Below are 13,413 nucleotides of genomic sequence, written 5' to 3'. Positions count from 1 at the left end.
CTACAGGTGATGTTGTGCTGTTAGCAAAGGCACTAGCGTCGGTTGTCTGCTACCACAGGCAATTAACGCCAAATTTTGCCACACTGTCATAATGGATATGTTCATTGTACATCCCACATTGGTTTCTGGGGTTATTTCGTGCTGTGTTGCATGTCTGTTAGCACTGACAACTCTACACAAACACTGTAGTCGTTAAATGAGCGCCAACAGCCGCTGCATTGTCTGTGGTGGGAGATAATTCATGAAATTTTGTATTCTTGACACTTGTGACATGTGGATTTCAGAATATTGAGTTCCATAACAATTTCTGAAATGGGATGTGCCCTGCGTCTAGCTCCAACTACCATTCCATGTTCAAAATATGTTAATTTCCATTGTGTGCCAGTAATCATGTTGCAAACCTTTTCAGATGAATCACCTGTGTACAAATGACAGCTCCACCAATGCTCTGCCATTTTATACCTTGTGTACGCAATACTGCTGCCATCTGTATATATTCATAGCGTCCCATGGCTTTAGTCATCTCAGTGTATATTGCGATAGCGACCAGTCGTCAGAAATCCATATTTATTGTGTTTTGGACTCACACAGTATACACTGCATAAAAACAACATAGTTCATAGTAATTGTTCATGGTGACAACTGCCAGTCTCAATGCATGTATTGCAAACAGTGCATGTAATTCTTCTGCACTCTCACAAAGATCCAGGGGTTCTGTTGTACACTGGAACAGGCAGTGGATGATAAAACAGTGTGCACACCTGACCACCAAGCAGGCATATTGTACACGATTTAGCTCATAGCACGTGCATCATGTAATCACCGCAGGCATCGCATCAGCACATTAATCTTGCAGCACGCACACCACTATCCCTGGTTTCAGTTGTCCATTGTATCAGACAGCTTGTGATGCCGCCATGTTAAGGTGTGTTACTGTGTGGAGTACGTGAATCTAATCAAAGATGGAACATTATTCACCATGAGAGCTGGCAGACATACATTTAAGCAGAACACGTTCCGACAGACTTCATCCTCATTGGAAAAAAATTATTCCTGGGGATACCAGCATACAAGAAATGGGGTAGTTCACGCCTTACAGCTGGCCAAGGTTCCGACCAAAGACATGTCAGAACACCAGACTTTGAGGAGATAGTGTTGAATCATGTGACTGACCACCTAGCAACTTGCCCATGAAACGCCCACTTCAAAGGATACAGTGTGGAAATGACTGGTGGAACATGTTTTACACCCCTGTCATAAAGACCATGTGCAAGTGCAGGGACCACTGGAGTTTTGAGCCCTGCATTCACTTCTGCCAGTGGATTATCCACTGCAGTGCTGTAGTGCTGGACTTAGTGCAGTTTGTATTGTTCACAGGTGAGATCTCATTCACTCGTGATAGTGTTTTCAACAGCTGCGACAGCCATGCCTGGAGTGAGGACAATTCCCATGCCATCCACATCAATGGCCACCAGCAATGATTCTCTGTCAGTGTAGTGGCAGGCATTATTCATGATCATCTAATAATTCCTTACTTGCTGTCTTGCCATTTGACTGGTGGTGTTACTGCAATATGTGCTGCCATAGTTCTTGGACACTGTACCTCTGGTTGTCTGCAAAAGGATGTGGTTTCAACACGATCATGCACGTGATGTAAATGTGACAAGCACCCAAACACACACACCAACATTGTTGGATTTGATGAGGAGGTCTTCACTTTGATGTAAATGTGGCAAGCATCCAAACAACACACACCAACGTTGTTGGATTGGATGAGGAGGTCCTGTCCCATGGCCAATGAAACTGCCAGATCTTACACCTCTAAACTTTTCTCTGGGTAACGTCAAGACATTGGTGTACGAAACCTCCATAGAAACAGATGAATGCCTGCTTGCTAGGGTCGAAGCTGCCTGTCTCCTGGTACAACAGACACCAGGGATCCTTGAGAGAGGGTGCAGCAGAACTTTATACACTGTTGCCATACATGTATCGAGAGTGGCGGTTGTCACTTTGAACAGTTGTTATGAGCTAACACTGTTGTTATGCAAAGTACACTGTGTATGTCTGTAACAGATAAATATGCACTTCCAACCACTGGCTCCTTATGTGAATATGATCGGTTGTGGACCCACTATCACCTGTTTCAGTTTGACCCAACAGATTTGAGACACCCTATATGGAAGAAACCTAGAGATTTATCAAGTTATAGTGAGTCAAAAATTTTGAAAATGATTTCCACAGGCAGATGTGGACTCTGACAATAATTTATTTATTATGAAAATTGAAGGTGGAGTGGGGGGGGGGGAGGGAAGGGGAGGAATGGGATGGGACAATTGATGTCAGCTGCATTGACAATTTTTGCAGAATCAGTGTTGAGGAGGAAAGATATGTGTGGGACAGGATTCGAACCGAGGATCTCCTGCTTGCTAGGCAGTTGCGTTAACCACCGTACCATGTAGACACAGTGTTTATAGTAATTGTGTGGACATCTCAGTCAACCCACATTCCCCCCTAATTTATTGTTTACGAAATGCAGATTAAAACTAAAGAGATTGCAAAAGGTAATAAATCGGAAAGTGGGCGCTGAATAAGTTGAAACAGAGATTGTGAGAGTTTCAGAGCAAGCATTAGGCAACGATTGACTGATACTTGGGGAATGAATACAAGAGAAGATGAATACAACTGTCATGTTGAGCAGCAACCTGGAGTGGGACAGGGGAGGGGGAGAGATAGCAGGATACAGGCAGGGCGGGAGAAGAGCACTGTTTGGTGGAGTGTGCAGGGACTAGACCGAGGCGGAGAACACTGGCAGGCGCAGTGTCAGGAGGCTGAGGGGTAGGGGGTTGGTGGTGTAAATGGAGAGGAAGAGGGAAGGGGAAAGACAGGAGTGTGAGCTTTCAGAGGGCAGTACACAATGAGGGTGAGGGGACATGTATAGAGAGGAGATGATAGGCCGGAGGGGGTATGAACTATTGGGTCAAATGTATGGGGACAGTAAGTTATCATAGGTTGAGGTCAGGATAATTTTGGGAGCAGAGAATGTGTTGAAAGAATTACTTGCACGTGTGCAGTTCAGAAAAGGTGTTACTGTAGGGAAGGATCCAGATGGCCCTGGTTGTGCAGCAGCCATTGAAAGCAAATGTATTCTGTTCAGCTGCATGTTATGCTGCAGGGTGATCTACCATGCTCTTGGCCACAATTTGGCAGTGGCCATTATCCTGGTAAACAGACTGTTGGTAGTCTTACCAATATAAAAGCTGTGATTGCTGGGACTGTGATTACTGTGTGTGGGTGCACGCCAATTTGGTGATACTTCGCTCTCAGCTGCAGGCTGTGATGGCTATGGTTACACAGCCTGAAGCTGCTGTGGTTGATACAGGGAAGTTGTGGTCCATCCATGCAAATCCAGCAGATTTTCCAGCACACATGAGTTCGCCAGTTGTCCCCACCAGTGCCCAGCCCATTACTGCTCATACTGAGGTTGACCTCTCACCCGTGGTCAAGTGTGAGGTTGCCTCGGGGCATGGCAGATGGTGAAAGACTTCCCAGGGGGCCACATGTAAGGCCTCTGCAGTTAGTCTGACAAACAGATTCCAGGTGCTGCCTGTGGCTGACATTGTCCCTCAGCCAACTGCAGACGCTTGTCATGTTTCAGTCAAAACCCCTCAGATTTCAAGATCCAGGCAATCAAGACATGGGATTATTGGTAGTTGCAAGCTCCAGTGTTAGGCATGTTATGGGCCCACTTGGCTGCCGAGGAGGGAAAGAAAGCAATCTGCACTCTGTGTGCACGTCGTGTGGAATCATTCCAGACATGGAATGGGTCCTTCCAGATGCCATGAAAAGCACAGGGCACAGCCTACTGCAGGTGGTGGCTCACATTAGTACCAATGATGTATGTTGCTTTGGATCGTAAGAGATTATTTCTGGTTTTGAGAGGCTAACAGAAGTGGTAAAGGCTCCAAGCCTTGCTTGCAAGATAAAAGCAGAGCTAACCATTTGAAGCATAGTCGACAGGACCTATTGTGGACCTCTGGTACAGAGCCGAGTGGAGGGTACAAAACAGAGGCTCTGACAGTTCTGTGACCATGTAGGCTTGCGCCATAGGGTGGTTGGGTTTCAGGTTTCATTGAATAGGTCTGGGGTCCACTATACTCAGGAGGCAGCTACACAGGTAGCAGGGGCTGTATGATGTGGATTGGGCAGTTTTTTAGGTTAAAGGCTCTCATGGCAACACAAAAAGGGCTTCAGTCTCAAAGGGTGCAGGTCGAACACAGGAGGAATATAGGTACAGGAACCATTGGTACATCAGTTGTAAATTGTCATAACTGAGAAAGTACCAGAGCTCCAAGAAGTAATAGAAAGCTTAGATGCTAAAGTTGTTACAGGCACTGAAAGCTGGCTAAAGCTGGAGGTAAGTTCGGCCAAAATTTTTGCGAATTACCTAATGGTGTTACAAAAGTATAGGCTAAACACAGTTGGTGGTGGTGTGTTTATTGCTGTAAGAAGTTGTTTATCTCATAGCGAAATTGTAGTAGATAGTTCCTGTGAGTTAGTGTGGGCAGAGGTCATTCTTGTTCAACCTCCCTATTCAGGTTATAAAATTGTTGAAAGGTTCAAAGAAAACTTGAGTTTAGTTTCAAACAAATACCTGACTCATACAATTATAGCTTTAATTTACTCTTGATGTGTTGGCAAAAATACATGTTTAAATCAATAGTTACGCATAAAACATCATCTGAAATTGTGCTAAATGCATTCTCTGAAAATTATTTCGAGCAGTTAGCTCATGAGCCTACGCGAATAATAAAAGGTTGTGAAAACGCACTTGAACTCTTAGCAACAAGTAATCTTGAGTTAGTAACAGGAATCAAAATAGATACAGTGATTAGTGAACACAGGGTCGTCGTAATGATATTGAATATTGTAACCTCCAAATCCTCCAAAAATAAACGAAAAATATATCTAGGCCTATTCAAAAAAGCTGTTAAAAAATCAGACACCTTCCTGAGAGACAGTCTCCACTCCTTCCAAATTAACAATGTAAGCATAGACCAGATTTGGCGTGAATTCAAAGAAACTGGATCAACAGTAATTGAAAGATTTATACTAAATAAATTAACAAATGATGGAGCTGATCCTCCTTGGGACACACAACAGGTCAGAACACTGTTGAAGGAACAATGAAAAAAGCATGCCAAATTTAAATGATCGCTAAAAGTTTCGACAACGAAACTTTGTCTCGAAACCTGCCAAAAAATCCAAAGAGATTCTAGTAATATGTAAAGTATGCTAGCGGCAAGATACAATCAATGCCTTCTCTGAATGATAGTAATGGAAATACTATCAATGACAGTGCTACCAAAGCAGAGTTACTGAACACAGCCTTCCAAAATTCCTTAACCAAAGAAGACGAAGTAAATATTCCAGAATTCGAATCGAACACAGCTGCCAACATGCGTAACTTAGAAGTAGGAATCCTCAGAGTAGTGAAGCAACTTAAATCACTCAATAAAAGCAAGTCTTCCAGTCCAGACTGTATACCAGTTACGTTCCTTTCAGAGTATGCTGATGCAATATAAGACTGAAAGTTGCGCAGGTGTCACCAATATTCAAGAAAGGTAGTAGGAGTAATCCACTAAATTACAGGCCCATATCATTATTGTCGACGTGCAGCAGGATTTTGGAACATATATTCTTTTCAAACATTATTAATTACCTCGAAAAGGACGGTCTACTGATACACAGTCAACACAGATTGAAAAAACACCATTCTTGTGAAACACGACTAACTCTTTACACACACGAAGTGTTGAGTGCTATTGACAAGGGATTTCAAATTGATTTCATATTTCTAGATTTGCAGAAGGCTTTTGACACTGTACCACACAAGTGGCTTGTTGTGAAATTGCGTCTTATGGAAAATCATCTCAGTTATGTGATTGGATTCGTGATTTCCTGTCAGAGAGGTCACAGTTTGTAGTAATTGGTGGAAAGTTATCATGTAAAACAGAAGTGATTTCTGGTGTTCCCCACCGGTAGAGTTATAGACCTTACGCTGTTCCTTATTGATAGAAACAATTTAGGAGACAATCTGAGCACCTGTCTTAAGTTGTTTGCAGATGATGCTGTCATTTATCGTGTAGTAAAGTCATCAGAAGATCAAAACAAATTGTGAAACGATTTAGAAAAGATATCTGTAAGGAGCGAAAATTGGAAATTGACCCTAAATAATGAAAAGTGTGAGGTCATCCACATGAGTGCTAAAATGAATCCTTTAAACTTCAGTTACACGATAAATCGGTCAAATCTAAAGGCCGTAAATTCAACTAAGTACCTAGGAATTACAATTACAGACAACTTATATTGGAAGGAACAAACAGAAAATGTTGTGGTGAAGACAAACCAAAGACTGCATTTTATTGGCAGAACACTTAGAAAATGTAACAGATGTAGTAGAAAGACTGACTGTGGTACACTTGTCCATCCTGTTTTGCAGCACTACTGTGCGGTCTGGGATCCTTACCAGATAGTATTAACAGACTACATCGAGAAAGTTCAGAAAGAGCAGCACATTTTGTATTATTGCAAAATAGAGGCGAGAGTGTCACAGACACGATACTGGATTTTGGGTGGACATCATTATAACAAAGGCATTTTTCATTGCAGCAGAATCTTCTCATGAAATTTCAATCACCACTCTTCTTCTCCAGATGAGGAAGTATTTTGTTGACACCAATGTACATAAGGAGAAATAATCATCATAATAAGATAACGGAGGTCAGGGCGTACACGCAAAGATAGAGGTGTTTGTTTTTTCTGTGCACTGTTCGAGATTTGAATAAAAGAGAATTATTATGAGGGTGGTTCGATGGACCCTCTGCCATGCGCTTAAGAGTGATTTGCAGTGCATCCATATAGATGTAGATGTACAATGATTGCAGCAAAGCTGGTATATGACATGGCTACTTTCACAAGTGGCCTGGACTCTGATGGGTTAGACAAGTTTGTAGTAGAACTGGAATAGAAAATGCTGGATGAGTGGATTGGGCAGGTTTTGCACTTGGATATTCAACAGAGATATGATTCCTGTGGTGGGGGGGGGGGGGGTTGGGATTGGGAGTGGCACTGAGATGGACTAGAATTTTGTGTAGGATTTCCCTCATTTCATAGCATAACAACAGATTTCTAGCCCTGAAAGATGTGGTTCAGTTATTCCCGTACAGGGGAGGGGGGCTCTCCTTTGTAGCTGGTTCTTTGGGGTGTTGGAAGGTTTGGTGGTTTGTGGGGAAATGACACGTGAGATCTGTTTGAGGACTAGGTCTGGAAGATAGTGCCAGTCTATGAACACCTTAGTCAGAACCTTTGCATACTGAGAAAGGGAGTTCTTCTTGCTGCCATTGTGCTATCCCCAGGTGGCCAGTCTGTATGGGAGGGATTTTTTGGTGTGGAGGGGGTAGCAGCTGTTCAAATGCAGCTACTGTTGGTGGTTGAAGGGTGTAACATTGACTGATGTGCGACTCGAGGTATCTGAGAGGAGGAGGTAAACATTCAGGAAGATGGCACACTGAGCTTAGAAGGACCAGGTGAAGTAGATGGGAGAGAAGGTGTTTAAGTTGTGAAGGAATGAGGATAGGGTGTCTTAGCCCTGAGTCCAGATCATGAAGATATTGTCAGTGAAACTGAAGTAGACCATGGGTTTGGAGCTTTGGCAGGCTAGGAATGTTTCCTCCACATGGCCCATAAACAGTTTGGCACAGGAGGGTGCCATGCGGATGCCCATGTCTGTGCCATGGATTTGTTTGTATACTTTCCTTTCAGAGGATAAAAGTTGTGTGTTAGTATAAATTCAGTAAGGTGTATGAGGAATGAGGTAGTGGGTTTGGAGTTTGAAGGAAGTTGGGAAAGATATTATTTAATAGTGGCAAGACACTAGGTGTATAGAGAAATAGTATCGCCAGTGACGAGTACGGATTCAGGAGGTAAAGGAGTGGGGATGGTGGAGAGTCATTGAAGGAAGCGGTTGGTGTCTTTGTTGTGGGAGGCTAGATTTTTAGCAGTAGTTTGGAGATTTTGATCAATGAGGGCCAAAATACATTCAGTGGAGGCACAATAACCAGCCGCAGTGGGTTTGTGAATTGTGGGTAGGATGTAGAAGGTGGGTGTCATAGGGGTTAGAAGGGAACTAGATTCAAGGGAGAGGTTCTGGGAAGGACCTAAGGCTTTAAGGAGAGATTGGAGGCTATGTTGGATTTCTGGGATGGGATCACTTTGGCAGGGATTGTAGATCAACAAGTGAGGTAACTGGTGGAAGTATTTCTGTGATTCATAACTGTTCCACTGGTCCTCCTCAAACCAGTGTGTCACCTTCCTGGACGTTGACCTTGTCCTCTCTGATGGTTCCATCTGCCCACATTAAAACCACCAACATTACCTGCACTTTGACAGCTGCCATTCCGTCCACTCCTAAAAATCGATCCCATACAGCCTGACCACCTGGGGATAGTGTATCTGCAGCAACAGGAACTCCATTGCCCAACATGCTGAAGGTGTCACCAATGCTTTCACAGCCAGGCACTATACCACAGATGTAGTCCGCTACCAGATCTCTCATGCCATTTCCTCTCAAACCACCAAGCCTTCCACCAACCCCAAGAACCAACTACAAAGGAGTGTCCCCTTCATCATCAAACATCAACCCTGGACTCGAACAACTGAATCACATTGTTTGTCAGCCTTTGATTACCTATCATCATGCCCTGAAATGAGGGACATCATACACAGGCTCCTTCCCACCCCTCCTAAAGTGGTGTTCAGTCACCCACACAACCTCCACAACATCCTTGGCCGTCCCTATGCTCCTCCCAATCCCAACCCCTTACCACAGGGGATGCAAGACGTGCCCAATTCATGCACCCAGCACTTCCTATTTCAGTCCTATCACAGACTTATCCTACTCCATCAGAGGCAGGACCACCTGTGAAAGCAGCCATATAACATCTCTGCTGCAATCATTGCACAGCTTTTTATATTTGTATGACCACCAACCAGCAGTCCACCATGATGAACGCCCACTGTCAAACTGTGGCCAAGAGCAAAGTAGACCACCCTTTGGCACAGCATACAGCTGTACATAACATGCTTGATTTCAGTGGCTGCTTCACAACTCGGGCCATCCGGATCCTTCCTTATGCCAACAGCTTTTCTGAATTGCACAGGTGTAGATTATTCTTGCAACACATTCTCCTTTCCCAAAATTATCCCGGCCTCAACCTATGGTAACTTTCTGCCCCATAACTTCCACCCAATCGTTTCCGCCACCTCTTTCCTATCACCTCCTCCCTATTCACGTCCCCCACCCTTGTTGTGTGCCACCCTCTACCAATGCACACACCTGTCTTTCCCCTCCCTCCTCCTTTTACACCCCCCTTGCCTCCCTCCCACCTATCTCCCCACCACCTGGTCTCCTGATGCTGCACCTGATGAGTGTTCTCTCACCTCAATTTAGTCTCTGCATACTCTGCCAGACAGCACTCTTCTCTCCCCATCACCTGTATCCTCCTATCCCTCCCTTTTCCCTGCCCCACTCCAGATTGCTGCTCAACATGACAGTTGCAATCTGTTTCACACTGCTGGAGATGGCAGTAGTGTGCATGGAGGGGGGGGGGGAGGGGGGGGCACTAAATGTATAAAAGTCTTTTCATTGTGGCTGTCTGCAGCTCAGCATGTCATCTTTATGGTGGTAGACACTCCATTCTTTTCATAATATTGGTAATATTCCAACCCAGAGTTTCCATTGTTTGATAGAAGATGAATGGGTAGCTTTGAGCGATAAAATAGTGAAGGTAGCTGAGGATCAAATAGGTAAAATTATAAGGCCCAGTAGAAATCCTTGCACAGTCCAGAAGATATTGACTGCAACTGACGAAAGGAGAGAAAATAAAAAATACAGCACATGAAGCAGGCAAAAGCTATATATATGTCAAAGAAATGAGATTAACAGAAGATGCAGAATGGCTAAGCAGGAATTGCTAGAGGATAAATGCAAGGCTATAAGAATGTGCATAACTATGGGAAAGATAGGTGACACCTATAGGAAAATTAGAAAGATCTTTGGAGAAAAGAGAAGCAGCTATATAAATGTCAAGAGTTCTGATGGATAGCCAGTACTAAGCAAAGATGGGGAAGCTGAAAGATGAAAGGAATATATTGGAGAGTTATGCAAGGAAAATGACAAAACTGTTTCACCTGATGTGGAAGATACTGAGAAAGGCAGAATACTCTGTCATCAAGAAGAATGTGATAGACGGCAAGTGTTCACAGGCGTGAATGCTACTGAAACATCCACGTAATAAGTCATGGTTGCAAGGTACTGTTCTGAATTACTTACAGACGAATAAAGAAACTGATATAAGTTAATGTTGCGGAAGATCGGTTAGTGTTGTGGAGAAATGTAATATCACACCAGACAATACTGAACCTTTAACTTACCTTAGAAGAAAAACTGAAGAAAGGCAAATGTACATTTGTTGCATTTTTAGATTTAGAGAAAACTTTTGACAGTTTAGACTGGACCACACTTGATTAAATTGTAAAGGTAGCTAATACAGGAAACAAAAGGTTATGTACAACTTGTACGGAAACCAGAGTACAGTTACAAGAATTAAATGCATGAAAGGGAGGAATTGGTTGAAAGGGGAGTGAGTCAGAGTTCTAGTGTCCCCTAATGTTATTCAGTCTGTACATTTAGCAAGCAGTAAAGGCAATTAAAGCTCAGGGAGAAGAAATACAAACTTAGAGGTTTGCCAATGACATTGTAATCAGAAATGGAAGAAGACTTAAGAGAGCTCTTGAATGGAATGGATAGTATGTTGAATAGAAATTATAAGATGAATATCAACAAAAGTAAAACAAGGATAGTGAAATGTAGACAAATTAAGTCAGATGTGCAGAGGGGAATTAGATTAGGAAACAAAAACTTAAAGTAGTTAATGAGTTCTGCTATTTGAGCAGCAAAATAACTGATGATGTCCAATGTAGTGAGGATATAAAATGCAATCTGTCAATATATAAAAAAAACATTTCTGAAAAGAGGAATGTTAACATCTAACATACATATAAGTGTTAGTAATACTTTTGTGAAGGTACTTATCTGGCTTGCAGTCTTGTACAGGAGTGAAATGTGAAAGATAAATAATTAAGGCTATAAGAGACTAGAAGCTTTTGAAATATAGTGGTGCAGATGAATGCTGAAAATTGGATTGGTAGATCGAGTAACTGATGAGAAGATACTGATTTGAACTAAGGAAAAATTAACCTTATGGCAAAACTTGACTAAACAATAGATTGGTTAATAGTACACATCCTGAAGTATCAAGGAATCATCAGTTCAGTAATGGGTGTGTGAGGGGGGGGGGGGGGTAAATGTGTAGGGGGAGATCAAGGCTTGAATACAATTAAATAGGTTTAAATGCATGTAGGTTTCAATAGTTACTCAGAAATAAAGAGCCATGCCCCGGAGAGACTAACATGGAGAGTTGCTGCATCTTAGCAGACTTCAGACTGAAGATGATGACGGCTGCATCAGCAGCAGCAACAAAAACATCATCATTTATTTGTGATGTAAATTTTACACAGTAATGTAATCTTTCACTGAATCTTTCCCACGCCAACAGCAAATAAGGGCCATTTACAGTGTGAAAGAGTACTTTTACTTGCCTTGCAGGCAATCAGTACAACCATTTTTGAGGAAAAGATGAGATGTAGAGACATAGGTTCCTCTATCCCAAGCTTTACACAATTCTAAACACTTGGTCTGGAATTGATGTCAATGAATCCCTAGTTAGAACTCGACACTAAAAGATTAAAGAACATTTGGAACATATAAATAAATCTTGAATACTTGATTTTGTTCGAGATAAATTGAGACTGCAGGAATTAGATTTAAAATCAATTTTTATTTTTGAAGCAACATCTTGCAGAGTATCTGTCCTTGTCCCAGTGACAATCCATGATGCACGATGGATGGCGATAGCAGTTTGTTTCGTAAAAATATTTATACTTCATGACATATTTATCTTATGCCCATAAGAAGAGAATGTAATTTTTCTCTGTGTATTTTCCATTTCACATGCTTCTGTGCCCCTGCTGAAGTCAAATGATTTATGCAAGTGTATTCTTTCAAAACTTTACATATATTGGGCTTCAGTGTCAATTTATAGACACAGAAAAATCATTTCTGCCATCTGTTTTCAGTTGTGTCGCTGTGGCCATCTCTGGTCATAATTAGTCCTCTGATTAAGAAATGAAAATTGTCAGCACTTGTTGAGTCACAAGGCAGGACCATCAGACAGAAATATTAAGAGAATCGAGTAGAAATCTAGCAAATTATCAGTAATTTGAGTGTCAGGTACCTAAGACCGATACTTTGCAGTGGCACAAAAATGAAGATTTTCATCAACACTGGTTATTAAATAGAAGATTGTAAATGATCCATCTGAGAGAGGTGCCAAATGCATGGAGATATACAGTAAGATATTGTCAAAATACACACACTGGAAACAGGATATGCTTCAAGTTGTATCTGAATATTGCTGTGTGTTTCAAGAGCATAATTTCATCAAGGAATAAGAATTTTTAAAAGAAAATATGATTTTCTCCTCACATTTGCCCAACAAACTTTGTACACTGTAGCTTTTAGACTGTGTTGAAGTTCATTTGGAAGTGTTAATAATGAAGTTGAAAGTAATAAAATTAGTGGTTGCTCAGCCACTTTTGAACAAGCAGTTTTGAAATAAATAGGACGGGATTTTTCTTCTGTGTGTGTAAAGTGTCAAGATCATAGAAAATAGTTTAAATTTTTCAAATTGTAATTTTAGTAAACAAAGTCTTGGCAAAATGTTACTTGTTAAATTTGATTTTCAATTTTTTTAACTTACCTGAATGTGTGCATAGATTCAGTCTTACGATAATGAGTAATATACCAAAGGTGCCAATAGCATCGAAATCTTTACTTTTTTGACCAACAAGTATGTGTGTGAGGGGGGGGGGGTGCTTTTGAATGTCGCTCTATAGTAATGTAAATTCACAAAATAAAAACACGTTTAAACTAATTCTTAATACTACAAAAAAACTTTTACTTGATTTATAATTCAGAACAAAGTTGTAAGCTTTGACTTTTTCAAATCAAAGACACAGATTTTTTTTCTGCAAGTCCAGTTGTTCATTGAAAATGTGTATATATTGGAAACTAATGTATCATAGTATTTAGAAGTTAATTTGTAGTTGTGATAGAGTTACATTATTTCTCAAAAAAGAAATATCAACAGCTGAAAAGTATAAATTGGTACTCGCCACAAAGAGAGGGCATTGATTGACAGAGAGGCACATTAAAAAAGACAGCTAGGTATTATT

The 13,413-nt window shown here is 41.5% G+C and overlaps 1 protein-coding gene across 8 annotated transcripts in view; it reads left to right on the top strand.

The window, feature by feature from the left end:
- Positions 1-13,413, top strand: part of LOC126236486 (phosphatidylserine synthase) — a 162,347-nt gene that overhangs the window by 91,288 nt on the left and 57,646 nt on the right. The gene's annotated exons all lie outside the window — the stretch shown is intronic.

This window comes from Schistocerca nitens, chromosome 2 (assembly GCF_023898315.1).
Source record: "Schistocerca nitens isolate TAMUIC-IGC-003100 chromosome 2, iqSchNite1.1, whole genome shotgun sequence".
Lineage (NCBI taxonomy): Eukaryota > Metazoa > Arthropoda > Insecta > Orthoptera > Acrididae > Schistocerca > Schistocerca nitens.
Note: the sequence above shows the minus strand (reverse complement) of the source record. Positions and strands in the feature narration are given on the sequence as shown.